The 17,174-nt window shown below is 44.4% G+C and overlaps 1 long non-coding RNA gene across 1 annotated transcript; it reads left to right on the forward strand.

The window, feature by feature from the left end:
* The first annotated feature begins 4,594 nt into the window (after positions 1-4,594).
* Positions 4,595-14,014, forward strand: LOC138917883 (uncharacterized). Its single transcript, XR_011426478.1, has 2 exons — positions 4,595-5,809; positions 12,523-14,014. It is a non-coding gene; the product is annotated as an uncharacterized lncRNA (long non-coding RNA).
* The last annotated feature ends 3,160 nt before the right edge of the window (positions 14,015-17,174 follow it).

Raw genomic sequence — 17,174 nt, forward strand, 5'->3', positions numbered from 1 at the left:
TGATGAACCTTGGGGTGTGGGTTGAGTACCCACGAACACTTTAAAATCGTATTCAAAGTTTTGTGTAAAGTAGCCTTTTAGGGGACGAAAGCCTCTAATTTATATCATTGTCAAAGGGGTCTGTGACTGTATAATGGTTGAGAAGCACTGGTCTGTAGATGGTCTCTAAACCAGTTGGTCTCTAAGCTGTTTAAGTCCTAATGTTCGTGACCCATCTTGTAGCAAATTGACCAAACGCACAATCATTCAGTTGCTCTCCCAAACTGCTCTGTTATATTCCTAAGTGGGTACAAGAGTTTATGTGAGAATTTTTAGCCTTCTTTGTAACAAAGGATTAGGAGTTGAAGCTTTTCTTAGCAAGATATTGGTACTCCATCCCGTAAAAAGACTATTTATTCTGACCTCACGTACTGTAAATATTGAGAGATCTTTCTTTTCATAGAAGCAAGATCTTGGAAACTACGCTGACTGGAAGAACGGTAGCAAAAGGGTGGCACTTAGGACAGCCTCTCTCTATGTGTTCCTTCGAGGAGCAGAGGCCTGGGGGAGGGGTCTTCCTCCTTTTCCTCTGTGGACCCACCTGTAGTTCCACAACTGACCCCTAGACGGTGTTGTCGTGTTAGCAAGGGGCATGGTAACCACTTATGTGGGAGCTCGTGGGGACCGATTGCCAAAACTGGCGATTAATGAAATTAAGTGAAATAGTGATTTTTAACCACAATGGAAGACAGAATTCATAAAGTGACACAAAACTCTTCCTATACTACTTATAGTGAAATTTGGAAATTTTTAACATTAGCCCGGTCTTTGAAAATGTGATTTGTGTGATGTCCAGAGGAACCTGTCAAAATCTTTTTAAATTGTGGTCAAATGCACATAACATAAAATTGACCATCTTAACCTTTTTTAAGTGTACAGCTCAGTGGTTTTAAGTACATTTACATTGTTGTGTAACCAGTCTCCAGAACTCTTTTCATCTTGCAAAACTGAAACTCTATACCCATTAAACAACTTCCCTTTCTCCCCTCTCCCCAGCCTCTGGCAACCGCCTTTCTACATGCTATCTCTATGAATTTAACTACTCTAGGTGCCTCATATCAGTGGCATCATACAGTGTTTGTCTTTTGTGACAGGCTTCTTTCACTTAATATAAAGTCCTCAAGAGGAACCTATCAATATTTATACCAAAAGTTTTTTTAATTTGTAAATAAAAATTGGTAATTAATAAATACATATTATTGGACTATTGACTGAAGCAGACAGCTTCAAGGTAAAAGCTTTTGTTCAAAGCACTGAAAGTCAAAACCTCGCCTGCAACGCCCACCAGAAGGTCTTCGTTGGAAGACTCTACTAGAGCTCACAGGACTGCGATGCCACACTGGGCAGCAGCTGACTCGGCAGGAGGCGTAGGCTGGGCCGCAGAGTATGTCAGCAGGGCACATCTGGCACTTCTCTTCCGTGGGACCTTGCAGCAGATCACAAAGCCATCCTCATCGAGGTTAGAAGTTATCCTCTTTGATCCCCAAGTGGTGGCTCAGGTGCAGAAATGAGACTCACATCAGGGGGTTTGGAAGTCACCCTGGATTGGAAGCCCCATACTACACAGCAGCTGATATCTTCTGGAGGAACTCCCTTGGGCATAATTTCTGTGGTTTCTGCAGCGTCATGCCAATTACAAGAGTCACTGGACTTTGGGAACCCAAAGACATGGCTTCCAATCTGTTTTTATAGTTGTTCCGGTCCAGACAGAGTTTACCAATCAGGGCCATTTCTACTTTCTTTTATCAGGTTTCAAGGGAAACAGAGCTAGAAAGTTAACCAAAAGTCAAATGTTCATGCCAAAGGGGGAAAGGGTTTCGTTAATCCTTTAATCATAGCACTTCAAATGGTTGATTTATAATTTTTGACCAAACATCTGGTTAAACAGAAAGGAGTCAGAATGACAAACTAATATGAAGAATTAAATTACACAATGAAATTTGCCATCTCTTACTGTTAACAGTTCTCTTCCCGAACTCACACAGATTGCTAGTGATGGAGCTATAATTACAATTCAGGTACCTGACACATGCCCATCAAACATCACATTCTTTCCTAAGAAGGAAGAGGAAGCATGTGGAAAGCGAAGAAAAGGGTGCTGATCTGTGAAGAAGGCAGTAGAGTGAGAAAAGGGAAGGCATTTCTTCCTGGCAATGGCTGTTCTCTTGGTAACAGATTTGCAGCCTTTTGAGATGCTGGACTGGATGCCACATGGTTAGGAAAGAATTTAGAATTTAGAATTTAGAATTTAGGCAGTAATTTGTGAACTCTCTGATTTTGCTAGAGAGGAGTCTTTTTTTGTCTTCAAGAGAGGAAAGTAGTTTACTATATCAGTCACCCTGCAGGGGCTTTGAATTGCAAATAGAAAAACTATGACCTCCTAAGAGGTAATGGCTCTGGATTAGGACATTCCCCTACCTGTCCCTACCCTCCAGTCTTTTGTAAGATCAGCATTTGTAGGCAAAATGAACTAGATATATTGTCCTCATACGTCTTTCTCTTTCATTGAAGACAGGAGTCCCTATCTATACATTATGTATTTAATATACATAAAGACATTTCTGGATCTTCATTTACCATAGGGAGGGCATGATGAGGAGAAACCTGAAAGATGATTGCAAAGCCACTGTCACACTGTGAACAATTAGAAGATGAAGAAGAGGTTCTCGAGAAGCAGCCAGTCCATGAGCGAGGGAAGAGGCAGTGTGAGGGATGGAAGAGGAAAGCTTGGCCGGACTCAGAAATGTCCTCTGTGAACAGTGAAGCCAAAATAGGTTTCCTGTTGGACTGAACTCAAGAGTAGGGTCTGGAGAAAGTGAGCAAAAGAACCTCCTTTCTCTGGCTGAAGGAACTCAGAGCAAGAACTCCAATACTCACTGGGATAAGAGCTGGAAACAAGAAATAAAAGGAGATGCCTGTGCTAGGAAAGGCTTGTAGGGGGAGCTATCTGCCACAGCTAAGCAAGGTCGAACATCTACTTGAAACTTGTATAGACCAGAATGGAGTTCCGGTCCAGAGCTCCCTCATACCAGACGAGTGGAGCCCCACAGAAACGGAAGTTTTCTTCTTTGTAACCTCAGTCCCTGGAAGTATTTAGCATTGAGTAAGTTATTCAGTATGTTTGGACAAATATGGCCTGTAATGAATGCTGCTTGATGCCTCACTATTGAGGAACCAATTTTCCCAAAATCTTCCAGGGCATTCTTCATTTCTGACTCCTGGCCAACGGTGAAGTTGATTTTTGGTTTGGAAAATGTGCTTGCTCTAAGGATGTTAAGAGTTGTGGAAAGTCATAAACCATGAGATGGACCCACAGGGTCTTGGGAGGTGACAATAGAGGTGATATTTGAAGAGAGCAGAAATCTCTTGCCATGTGTATACGCATGCTCACATGCACGCATCCTCCAGGGTCCTCTCTTAGAACCCAGTTACGTTTGTTTTCTTAGCTTGGTGACATCTGGCAACATTCAGTCTCTCCTCCAAGCTAATGCTCAAAAAAACTAGGGTGACCTGGTGTCACTAAATTGTCACCAGCTGTGTCCAGCTTTAAAAATCTGTTATTAATATCAGAGCTGAATGTTACTTATTAACCAAACACTGCTTATTAATCAGTTACAGGTATGTGGTGATGGCTAGAGTTAAGCCCCCAAAGACAATGCCCTGGCAGCTAATTTATGGACTTTTACAAAGAGAATAACAATGGAATGGGGGAAATGCCACCGGGACACAAAAGGAAAAGGGCACAGGAGAATATGAACCTTTGCCTAATACACTGTTCTGCTTAAACTGCCTTTTAAAACGCTTAGAGAAAAGGGATGGCACCACCCTTTGAGGAAAGGAAGCAGTTCACGTCAGAAGAAACCCAGACCTCTGAAAGTCAGGATGGAAGCATAAAGCGGGGGCAGCAGGCAGTTAGTCCGTTTCCTCCCTCAGCCGGTGCCAGGGAAGGTGCTCGTCGGGCAGAGTCTTTCTTTTCTCACGTTCCCGGAGCTCGTCAGTTTTAGGGTTCAGCTTTCTGAAGGTGTCTTCTCTAAGTCTCACAGAATGTGGCCCCACCTGTGAGCACTTCTGCCAAAGTGCATATAAGCAAAGCTGAAGGTCAGCAAATCACGGTGTCCTCCCCCCCATGCCCACAGAGCCACAGTAGAGACCAAAGGCAGGGTCCCTGGTGGCCTTATTTGAGCTGAACTGCGAGTAGCCATCTGCTAGAAACCCTGGTAGAAGGCTGGGGGTGCAGTACTAGGAGATTGTCTCTCTAGAAATGTGGTCTGAGGTTATATATATATATTATATATATTCGAGCTCACTAGAGACATAAAGGATGCTAGTTGAGATGGAAGGAGTAACCCAGAGCATTGGGACACACGCATGTGTGTTCACACACTCGCAGACACCGCCCCCACCGTGTATTCATACCACATATGCATGAGAACGTACATCTGTGGAGAAATGTTCACAATTATGGAAACAGCTCATCTAACCAAACTGTTCTGTGTCATATTTCTGAGATTACAGTAGAAACATATGCTCATTGTAGGAAAAAAATCAGAAAACACAGAAAAGTACAAAGAAGAAAATAATCCCATCACCGAGGAAAACATTTAACATTTTGTATCTGGCATTCCGGTCTTTTCACTTGGCAGATTGAGAGTTCTTTATTTTGTCTTTCAAAATTGGGATCCTACTCAATATACCATTTTATTTATGTTAACAATGTACTGTGAACCTATTTTAAGTTAAAGATGTCTTGTGAACGTTCCCCAACGTTCCCATGACTTTCAATGTTGGTCTAGTATTCCCTGTCTGAATGAACCCAACCAGACACTTTCACTACAAACAGGATAAACTTATTTACTTATTACCTTGGCTCAAGGCATAAGGAAAAATTAGATCTCTACTTGGGCCCTACAACCTCCAAAGTCCCACGACACCAATATTTTCCTGGGGGCTGAGGGCACAGAGCAGGGCTTCCTGTGTTCTTTTCTTGTGTTTCTGGGAAAAGAGACCATTTTCTTCTCTCCTGTCACTGGATTTGTTTTCACTCTCTCTGCTCACTTGTGGTCTATTGTATGCCAGGAACCCCCATGCCTGTTGCTTTAGTATTTCTGAGCCGGTCAGAGCCATTACAGGGAGATGGGGTAGCTCCAGCACTTAGAGAAATACAGACCGCTCCTTCTTGAGGGCCTGTCAGTCAGCCCGCAGGCATTCCCTGGGTCTGAATAGCAGCCCTCACCCTTCCAGAGCTGGCGGCAGAAGAAGAGCAGCCCTGGAGCCAGGGAGGCCTGTGGTGTGGGAGGGGAGCCCTAACTCCTCCTCCTGTCTGCTACCATTTAAAACCATCTGGGGGCAGGGAGGTAATTTGCTGTCCTTCAACTTGTGTGACCACACACATTCTTTAAAGAGATGTTTACTAGCTTCACAGGAAAAAAAACTTCTCTTTGGAAAAGTTCAAGAAAATATTCTGTCTTCTTTGCTTTCCCCTTGTCTGATTCTCCATAAGAAACGTATTTGTGGCTTCTCTAAGCCATACTTCAGATTTTCGCTTGGGCTTTGACTTTTCCCTCACAACTTCCTCTTGCTGCAGTGAAATTCTGTTGCCTAAGGTGGGTTTTCCTTTCTTCCCTCCTCTAATTCCCAAGATGATCCGTGGGTCGTTGTCTCAGAGGGGAAGAAGGGAAGAAGATACGGCTGAAGTCCTTTATAGGGTCATTCTCCTGCGCTGACAGTCCAGCCTACTCAGTCCGGCCTGGAGGAGGAAGCCCAGATCTAGGTAAGGCAGAAGGTCCTGACGGACCCACTGAGGACAGCACCCCTGCTGGGCAGAAAAGCACGACACCTTTTCTTTTTTAGAATTCTACCCTGCCTTTTCTTCTTATTTCTTCTCTGTGTCAATGACCCAGGAATAAACCTAGGGAGAAAGAGAACATGTGATCGTTCAGGCCTAGGGAAGGTGAAGAAAGGCAGGAAAGGAACAAATAACGGATAATAATGAATAATAACACATTACAATTGATAGTCCCAGTTTACAAAGCAATTTCATATCTATTATGTCATTAGCTCCTCAGAATAGCCTGAAGAGGAATACACAACAGACACTATGGTTATCTCTGTAACTGTAGCCTAGGAACTGCAGGTCTGTAATGGATGCTACGGTGTGCCACCCAGATGCCCCTTCAGGACAGAGGAACTCAGGCCCCCAGCTGTGGGGAGTGTGGGCTGCTGATGGCCACAGCTGAGGCCCTCACTGGAAATTGCCTCCATTGAAAGGATCTGCCTCACTCAAGGTTTCACTCCCTCCCTGGGTCCTTGCTTTGATTCCAGACAACTCTAAAGGGCCACCCCAGCTCCAGAACACTCTGTAGGATCAACTGAGAACTCCATAGCAGCTGCATCAGAGTTCAACAAATGGGGTTTTACTTTATGTGCTGCTTTGATAACTGCATTTTTTTTCACTCAATAACTTTTCATGGCTATCTATCCATATCAATGAATGTAGGCATATAGTATTTAATAGCTGCAGAATAACCCATTGTATGGCTATCTCATAACTTATTTATCCAGTCTCTTATTGTTGAATATTTAGGTACTTTCCAATTATTTGCTATCAATTACAAATACTTTGTTGAATATCTTTGCATATCTTCTCACATGTCCAACTATCTTTAGGATGAATTCCTAGAATGGGATTGCTAGGTCAAAGGACGCTGCCCTCTAGAAAAGTGATAACAGTTAACATTCCCACCACAAATGTTGGGAAAATCCCAAGATCCAACAGTCTCAATTCAAATTTGTGAGATAAAATTCAAATGGACACTTAGCACTGCAATCCTACCACACATCCCTACATAATTTGCTTTCCTACTTTTCAAGATGATTCTTTTAAATCTTTTCATTTCTCCTTAACCCTACCACATCCCTTCCCCCTCTCACATGGCCAGTTGATCTCCTGGTTTCATACCTAAAAAAAAAAAAAAAAAATAGAAGCCAAAAAAGTAGAGAGCAATACTCTTTTCTGTCCATCCTCAAATCAATACACACACACCCTATATGCATTTTGTGCTGGAATCCATTTTCTCTGTCTTCACTGTGGCAAAGAGTCCACATGGCTGGCAATGGTCAACACTTTACTAGAACCACATTTGCCAAACTCCTTAAGGACTCCTCTCCTGTAGTATTCCCTTTCTCTCCTATATCAGCACCAGCGGCATCTCTTTCTCTCTCCTGGATCATTCCCAACAGCATAAAACAAACTCTGTCATCTCCTACTTTAAAATACAAACAAATAAAAAATGAGAAAAAAACCCAAATACCGTCTCTTGACCCCATGTTTCCTCTAGGTGTCACTCCAAATTGCTCAAACTCCTTGAACAAGTTGTCTACGTTCTTGGCCTTCAATTCCTTGCTGGCTGTCCACTCTTACCCACTCCCATTGAGTCCCCACCACTCACTCCAACTGTTCTTGTCTAGATCACGGATCCCTTTCATGTTGCCAAATCTAGTGGGCATATCTCGTTCCTCATCTTAATTGATTCTCAGCCGTAGCAGCACTGTCTACAACTGACCGCTCTTTCCTGAAACCCTCTCCACTCCTTCTTCTAAGAGAATGCCCTCTGCTGGTTTCCGTTCTGACTTACAGGCTTGTCCTACTCAGCATTGTTTGCTGGCTCCTCCCGTCCCACCTCGTGAACTCTGAATATTGGAATGCCCCAGGGCTCAGACCTTGGCCCCCTAGGCCCATCCCCTCACTCCCTCTTCTTAGTAATCGGCATATACAATCAATACCAAAACTTGGCGAAGAAAGCCCACAAAGAAAAATAGATACAGATGAATGTTGTATCATTCATCCACTCAGTCAATACATATTTATTGAACACCTGCTATGTGCCAGGAACCAACGGAAGAGAATGGTGAATGAGACAGACAAGGTCCGTGTTCTCAAAAGACTAAACATCTAGTGGCAAAAACAGATATAACCAAGAAACAAGATAAGTAGTTTGTGATGGATGCCAGCTAGAAAAGAGAGAGGGTGATAGGATTGAGAGCAGTGGGGTAGGGATGGGGTACTACTCTAGACAGGAAAGCCAACGAAGGATGCTCTGAGAGGACAGATATGATGAAGTCAGCCATGCAAAGATCAGGCAAGAACTTTCCAGGCAATACAAAGAAACAAAACCGAAAACCTCCAGCAAACCCAGAAACTCTGAGGCAAGAAAGAATTCTGACGTTTGAGGCTCTGCAAGGAGACCAGTGGGGCTGGATAGTAGCCCATGAAGAAAGGCAGTAAGGTCCCAGATTGGGCAGTTCACAGTAAGGAGATGGGATTCTAATGTAAATTTATTGGGAACACATTAAAGAGTTGACTTTCCATAGAATTCAATTTCCACAGGTTAGCTCGGGCAAACTTTTTAAAATGAAATTCCAAGTATGTTGCTTGAAAAGAACTGGTTGAAGAATGGTCTCACTATTTTTTTTATATTGAGTCATACGAAACTCCAATCATACAATGATGTATTCATTAAAAAAAAAAATCCATCCCAAAGGTGCATAGTATAAAGTGCAAAACTCGCACACTCAAGCTGCGGTGAGTTAACTGTCATTGTCAAGATCCCTGGGTGGTGTAATTGCCTGTGAAGGTCTCTCTCTCTCTCTCTCTCTTTCTTTTTTAACATTTGGCTCTATCAGTGTTGTTTTTTTTAAGGGAAAGGGAAAACCAGGCTTGTGCCTCTGAGAAAAAGTTTGGCATAGATTCTAAACAAACACACGGAAGATTCTCTAATCTTCTTAGATTCATAAATGAGCTATTTTCTTACTTAAGTACAATCAGGAATGGCTTATTTTCTCAATTTTAAGTGAGTTTCTGAAACATATCATGTGACACAGAGGATGAGTGGAAATTAGAAGCTGTCGCTGCACTTTCTAGGTCATGAATCATACCATCCTGCTTTTCCTCTACAATTTGCTGCGAATAATGTTTGAAATCTAAGCCCACCGCCATGAATTAACTTCTAATTCAGAATTAAAAGGACGTTACCCAACCCAGCACTGGAGGTGATTGTTTACATCATCGTGTGGTGATAAACTGGGAAATCCTTTGCGTATTTAAGAGCCTCCTCTCAGAACATTTGAACATCCCTGTAACACGGCCTTTAGGATAAAAATAAGATGGGAGCTGGGCTTGGTCTGGAGCTGTTTTCAGGCATCAACACACATTTGGACCAGATATGTAGAAAAATATCATATATTTATATGTACATAAATTATTCCACTTTCAAATGGCAACGGTGAGGAACATTTTTGCACGTACACACACTTAGTCTACTGGCTTTCTGTCATTGGCTTTCTCTCCCTTTCAGACTTTGTGGGGGCCACTGTGTAGGCATCTTAACTCACAAATTTCCTAAGCTAATTATTCCAGAAGATTTAAGCCTGTTGGGCATTGAGGCTGTGGTTGGTGTTATTAGTACTCTAAAATAAACTTTCTTTCCCATTTCACTATGCTTCAGATCGCTAAGAAAAGGTTTTAAACCCAAAGAAATGCCTCCAGGGCCCTGGGGACTTAGGGAAGGCCCTGCTTCTCCCTGTGTCACTTACACCCTAGCAACCTCTCATTACTGCAAGTTGTTTTGCAGAGTTCTGCAAAGCAAAGCCAATCTCACAGTGTTGATAAAACAGACATTTATCTAAGGCCATTTTTAGAGCAGAGGTGAAGGGACACGTGCACGCGGTGTCACAATCCTTGTAGAAATTGTTGCGAGAAATTTTAAGGTCAGAAACATACAGATACGGATACACAGACAGATTTCACATTCCCGGCATTCCTGGCGGCTTTGCTTTCCCTCCCCCATGACTCCCCTCAGCTCGAAATTTCCCCTCTCAGATTCGGAAAGGAAAACTACTCTCCCTCCTCACCCCGGGCCGCCTTTCCCCAAAGTTGTTCAGGCGGAGCTTTCATTTCTCTGCTCTGGTCTATTGACCTCACCGCTTGGAGTCCCAGCAGCCGGCAGACACAGACATGGTCCTCAGGTTCAGAAGTTGTCTTTCTTCCCCCAGCTTTCCCTAACTGCCAGCTCCCAAATGCCACCACCTTTCTCACTCGCCTTCTTATCTTTGAAAACCAGCTTTGCCCTGTTCGTGATCATTTCTGAGATGTCTTATTAAAAAATAAAAACCTGCGACCCTCCTTTTGCTCCAAGCCTGCCTGCAGCATTCCAGCCAGGCTGGGAAGGGAAAGGTCAGCTTTTAGCTGCCTCTCCCCTCCGGGACCTGAGATTTTATTCTTTTCCCCTCCATTTCAGGAATGTTGCTCCCTCATCCACACTTGCAGCAAACAGATTTTATCTGCTTCATTTCCCAAGCCTTCATCTAGCTTGTCTCCCTCTTTTCCAGCTCTCTTCTCACTCTCTGAGAAGGTTTTGTAAAGTTGCATTGGTTATGCTTATACCATTAAAGAAAAAGGACGCTTAACTACCATCCATTGAATTCCCAGCAGAGTGCTCTCCTGGTCACCATAAACGACCTCTAATCCTTCTCTGGCCCTCAGTGAGCCTGGCAGTAATGAAATTCCTAACTTTCCCTACTGTTAGCGACTACGTGCTATGTACAACCACACAGATTCTTCTTCAAATAGCTTTGGTGAGATAGTTCAGATATTTTAAGAAAAAGTCACCTCCAAGGACACAGTTATCTTAGCTCTTAGTTCTTTCAATAGCTAACAATATTTTTACCGAGATCAGCAGCTTTTCAAATAACTTGATCCTTTTCTGAAGAAATTGTTCAAAATTTGCAGCATCCATGACTCCATTCCATGGTAGAGCAACAATCAAGGGTGGGTTTCAGAACTTGTTTTTCGTTTTTTTTTTTTCTACCGCTCTTCATTACAAAATTTTTCTGTTTGTTTTCATTGCAAAAAAGCTTTCCTATACCATAGCTCCTCCTTATCCCTCTACCATTATGTTTAAAAGCACTTCATCTAAACTTTTCTTAATTAGGCTAACTTCTTGAATCCTCCTTCATTTTAAAGTGAGAATCAGATTTTTTTGCAAAATCTCTAGTAAAAAATCAATGAACTTGCTTTAAGTTAGAATTTTCATTTGGCAAGAAAAAGACAAGCCCACTCAGGGTTTGATGCCTCCAAACATAGCTTTACACCAGAGGCAACAAAGGCAGAGATGCCTTTAAGGGTCCACCTTGGAGAGGGGGTGGGGCAAACGGGAGTGTTCGGAAGGGATCTACACGTGCGGGAAGAAGGAGGCTGGATCAAGTCTAACTGAATAGCAATTGTTTCTTGAAGTTTCAGAAAAGCTCCCAAGTAATCTGAGTTGGGTGCTATTGACAAAACATGCTAACAGGAGGGTCACCCAGCTGCTTCTAAGCCTGATTAAGGAGAAGGGAGTATGTAGCCCCTCTTATCAGCTGGGGCTAGACCAATCTTTGCCCACCACCAAAAAGCCAGCTTTCTCCTGGGCCCCACAGCACACGCTCCTGGGACCTCCGAGGGGCACCCCAAGCCACAGCTCCCTCTGCTCCCCAGCCTAACAGGGCTGCCTTGAGGTGCAGGGATCAGTGCTGTTCAGCCCAGGCTGTGAACTTCTAACCCACAGAGCATTCTTATTCCATTGTGATGAAATCTGCAGGGTTCAACAATTTAATTCTTCTGTGAACACTGAACGTGTACCAGGTGCCGGGGGAGGGAGAGGGGGAGGCGGGTGAAGAGGCTGGGCTGAACAGATAACCAAGTCCCCGCTTTCTGGGTCCTGAGGGTCTAGTTGAGCAGAGAGATAGTGAATATGAAACCAAAAATAACACCAGATAGAATGAAGTCAATGGAACAATAGTGCACAGTGCTCACGGGACCCAGAGGAGAAAACAATCCTTTCCATAAGGAGCGGAGGGAAAGGGAATGAGAATTTTCACACAGAGAAAGGGAGGGGGCATTTTTGGCTGAAAGAACAGCCTTGAAATGTAGGCTGTATTTAGAGAGCATTTTTAGCAGTCTGGTGTGGCTATGGGGGAAATTCGATAATTCAATGGGGAATGAGACAGACATAGAACCTCCACACCAAATCCTGTCGGGCGGCCTAGAATCTTGCTTGCTTCATGTGACTTAGGCAAATAAAAGTATTTTTAAAGAAGAATTTTAGAAGGAGATTTGCCTGACTAGTGAAGTCTTTGGAATTATGGAACGAAATCACAGATAATGATAATAATAGTTATAATAACAATTGCTATTATTATTATTTTTGTCAAACTGGAAGTGACTTAGGACATGCAAAGTATTTTAGAGCTGAAGGAACTTTAAAGACCATCTCATCCAACTCATTTATTTTACAGATGAAGAAATTGATGCCCAGAGAAAAGTTCTTTATCTCAAATCCATAGCAAGTTAGTGGCAAAGCAGGATTGGAGCTCAGATCTCTTTCTTCCTAAACCAGATCACTTTCTACTAAATTGTGTCAATCTGCACCTATCCCCTGTTTTTTTCAGAGAAGAAAAAACAGTGGTTGGAGTTTAAGAGGGTTGCCTGGAGTCCCACAGCCACTGGTGGCTCAGATGGACCTTAAACCCACAACATCAGAGACATCGAGCCAACACTCTCCTATAAACATTCTTAATAAATTAAACCCGTTCACGAGGAATGAAGCACGAGACAGAAGAGTGAGTGTGCCGATTAAAACTCAAGAAGGCACATTTCTCCAATCATGACCTGGGTAAGAAATACAGGGCTGCAAGGGGTCTGTTTTGCCTCAGCTGCCATCCAGCCCAACCCCACACCAGCCAGGCGGCAGGGAGCTCTCTTTCTGCACCAAAGGCTTAGCTGCAATGTGGTTTAAATTAGACATTTCTTGCCTGAGTAGAACAAATCACTTAGGTTATATGCTGACAAAAAAGGAACAGTCTGCATGCTTGGAAAGCTTAGAGGGAATTAAATTATGTGCTGTCACTTCAGAGTTGTTCCTCTGTCCTCTCCACCACCACCTCTCAATTGCCTGCAGGAGTCCTGGAGCCTTGCGTGCAAGCTGAGCCATAACCCAAGGCTTAACATAAACTTTGGACTCTCAGGTCATTGGGAAATAACAGGTATATCCGGTTGGGCCTTTTGTGCTTGTCTGCACGCAAATTAAAAGCTCGTGCAAAGCTGAACTCCTTGGAGCCTCTGGTTAGGGAGAAGGGAGGGTGCCTTGGAAGAGAATTCTCACACGATCTCCCTGTTTATTTTTTCAGGGAATCAGGGGATAGAGCTTGTTTATGAGGAGTTTGCACCTCTGGGAGGCTGAGCTCAGAAGGGGCGGGATGTGGTGGTGGCCTTGAGCCAGATGGTCCGTGGGGGAGCAATGCTCCAAAGGATCCCAAGTCAGAGCTTTGAAAGGGCACAGTTCTTACAGACCTTCAGGGAGCGGGTGGAGGTGGGGGGCCAATGCCCGTGCCTCCCTGCTGGTGGTAACAGTGGAAGAGAGCTTGCAGGGGCAGAGCTGAGTGGGGAGGGCCACAGGAGGGGGCCTGAAACCAAGGGGCCATGCACCCAGGCACCAAGAGCTGTCACCTTGGCTCCCCCCTTCCCTTTGGATGACCCCAATATGATGAGGCTCTGAAGCCTCCAGGGGGCCGGTTGGAGTGGGAAAGGAGTGTCCACTCTGTGCCCAGGCTTCCTCCAATGGGAAGCTGAATGATCACGTCTCCAGCCCTTGAACTGCGGGGATTTTCTCCATCCGGAGTTGGCCCACCTGGTGTGGCTGGGAGGCAGAAGAGAGTTTTTGGGGTCTGGAAGACCTGAATTCAAGTTTCAGCTTGGGTGTCACAGGAGCTGTGTGACTTTGGTTGATAACTCCACCTTCTCCCACCTTGCTGTATTTGTTTGTAGAAAAGGGATTATGGTAATAGTCACCTCCAAAGGTTGGTTGTGAGCGATTAATGAGATGATTTATGTCAAGTGCTTGGCACACTGCCTGGCTCAAAGTGCTAAATAAATGGTAGATCTGACATTATTAGTAGTATATTATTATTGCTACTATTGCTGTTATTGGCAGAGCTGCCATTCAAATTGCCACTGCAATTACAGGCTGTGGCTCAGATGCCCTAAGCCCTCTAAGATCACACCTAAGGGGGACACCCTCCCACCCCGACCTCTTGCACTGTGCCATGCTCAGACACCTGATTCAGATACTTTCAGGGCTCTGGGCAGCGGAGATTTGGGTACCTTGGTTTCTCTCATCTTCCTGATCCTGCTTAGGGGTTAAGGTACAACATCATCCTGGCCAGCCCCTGCGGGTGGTACCACTGCAACAGCCTGGAGGGGTTGCAGCGCTATTTAAATGTGCCCACACTTGTCTCCAGGGCTTTCCTCCTCAGATCGGTAGCTGGGGCATCACTCCCTCTGAAATCCATCCCCACGCCCACCAACTTCCCATACCAAGACTATAGCCCTTTAGCTATTTCTTGGATGGAGATACTCGCAAGAAAAATCACACTTTTAAGCTTAAAGAGCTGTTCCCAAAGTGTGGTCCAGGGACTTCTTGGGAGAGTGGGTGGTCCCTGAGACTCCTTCAGGAGATCCACAAGGGTAAAACTATGGTCATAAGGTATTCTTTGCCTTTCTCACTCTCTGTCACAAGTTTACCAGGGGTCTCCCAGGGGCCACATGATATTTGATATCACTAATGTTGAATGCAGAATCAGATAGGGGTCTTCAGTTGTCTTCTGTTAAGTCAGAAATTAAAGAGATTTGTAAAAATGTAAAACAATGCCACTCTTACTAAATATTTTTGGTGTTAGAAAATACAGTTATTTGCCAAATGTTATTTATGTTAACATGAACTAGGTTTATTATTTTTTAATGAATAAATATTTTACATTTTGTTCCATTTTCATTTCTAAAATTGTAAATATCGACAGATTTAACTTAGACAAACAATAGCTCTTTGGGTCTACAATAGTTTTTAAGAGTATAAAGAGGTCTTGGAAACAAAACATTTGAGAAGCCTGAGCTAAGATTTTGGCATTGGGGCCTATGAAATCATCGTTTTGCTCACTTATTCTAAATAAAACTGTCATCTCTGGGGACTTGGAATAGTGTGAATTTTATGGTAATGTCAATATAATGGGTTTGAGTGTAGTAGAGCCAGTCATGAAGCCCATGTGGAGGCTTCATTCCAATTCTCTGCATGTTCCAGCCACTGTTTTAAAGGAACATTTTCTAAACCTTCCCAAGATTGGAGTGTAAATTACAGAGATTCAGTTGTGCTGGGCAGCTACCAGAGACACTCTCCCTGGGGAGGGGAGGGTGGTGTTTGCAGCCACACCCAGCCCTGGAACCAAGATGGCTTTGCCTGTTGGGCCCTCTGGTGGGAGTCAGCTCTCCTGGCTGGGAGAGACTTGGGGTCACCCAGGTCCTTAACAGACATAAAAGTGCCAGAGAAGTCTGTACTTAGTGTAGAGTTAGAAGGGGGGGGAGGGGGGTGCTTCTTAAGATTCAGGATGATAGGCAATAAGTTAACAAGTGTTTACTGCTGGGTATGGATGTGCTCTGGAGCCTGCAGAGCTGAGTTCAAATTTCAGCCCCCTCACTTGCAACCTGTGTGACTTTTGGCAAATAGTTCACCATCTCTGAACCTTAATCCCCTTATATGTAAAGTAGGCTAAAAATAGCAATACTTTTAGGATGATTGGAGAAGTAAGTGAAATAGTAGCTGTAAAGAATAGAATACAGCACTGGCACCTGGGGGGAATACTAGCTCCTTTCCTTTCTTTGTCCCAGCCTGCTTTGTGGTGTTAGGCATGCTAAGAGAGCAGAGGAGCATGAGCCACGGGCCCCGGCCTTTTGACTCTAACATCAGAGAGGAGGATCGTCCCCTGTGTAGCTGGGCACAGTCCTCTGCACGTGGCACTAAAAATTGATGGTGTGTTTATTCCTTGTTAAATTAAATGCTATGTGTAATTTGATTTTCACCTCTCTGATCTGCCTCAGGGAGCCTCAGGTATTGTACTCAGAGCCTAGCAGTAAAAAAGAAAAGAAAATAAAAGAGGGCTCTTGCTAGTCCAGAGTCCCTCGTGTGTCCTCGCTGGGCACGTAGATTTCCATTTTGCCCTATTGCCCCAGGTATTCCATTGGGGTGTGGCGCTGGTAACCTGGGAGCTCAGGGCTCAGTGACATCCTTACTGCATCTGCAAGTCCCTGAAGTAGCGGACTGACGGAGGGCAAGGTGCCTGCAGGAACAGCTGGTGGTAAGAGGCCCAAGCCACACCCAAACAGGCCAGGATACCCTGCTTTCAAGGTTCAGAAACTGACAAGCCCCTCCTTCCTTCTGCATTTAAACCCTTAAAATGAATAAGCCGCCAGGGACTGACTCAGCACAATGAGAAAAGGAAAAATAGAGGTTAGTCACCACCAAAGTACAGACTGTTGAATTTAACTTTCCCTTTTGGATGGGGGAGTATTCTGGACAATTTCCTTCCTGGTATTTAAGAAAGGAGAGCTGAGAGCTTCCCTGTCCTGCCTTCGGGTACAGGCTCCCAAGAGGGCCTCAGTTTCTCTGGTGTGGCTGTTAGACGTGCATATGCCCCAGGTCTGAGGCCACAGTCCACTATCACCCAGACCTGTAATGTAAGAAAAGAAGGCGGTATCTTCTGGGAAGTTGATAGCATTGCTTCATCTGTACAAATCACTGCGAGGCCTCATGACAGCACTCCCTGAGTTCTCTCCCATTCACACTTTGTAGAGGGTTGTTTTCTCAACTCTCCTTGGCAGGGAATTGCATGAGTGTTGTCCTGGAGCCTCATTACTGCAGGGCTGCAAAGCACTCAAGAAAGCCACAGAGGAACTGGCCCAAAGCCTTGCTTGGAGAAGGAACCCAGCCTGGCCTCACCCTGGATCTTTTGGGAACGTGGCATCCTCCTGCCTAAAAAACTGCCTCTGTACTAAGGGTCCTGAGGTGGAGCATATCCGGGTGAGGTGAAATGAGGTGAGGAAGAAGAACCACATAGCTGCCATCTGGGAGCTGGAGGAAAAACACCAATTGGTTATTGGCGCTGAGCCCTTCTGCCAAGAGCAGATGGCTCTGAGATCAGCCTTTTAAAGGCAGTGGCAAATGGCCTCCTACAGAATCACCAGAATGGCTGATGCTGTCTGAGCCCCAACCAGG

This window comes from Equus caballus, chromosome 15 (assembly GCF_041296265.1).
Source record: "Equus caballus isolate H_3958 breed thoroughbred chromosome 15, TB-T2T, whole genome shotgun sequence".
Taxonomy (NCBI): Eukaryota; Metazoa; Chordata; class Mammalia; order Perissodactyla; family Equidae; genus Equus; species Equus caballus.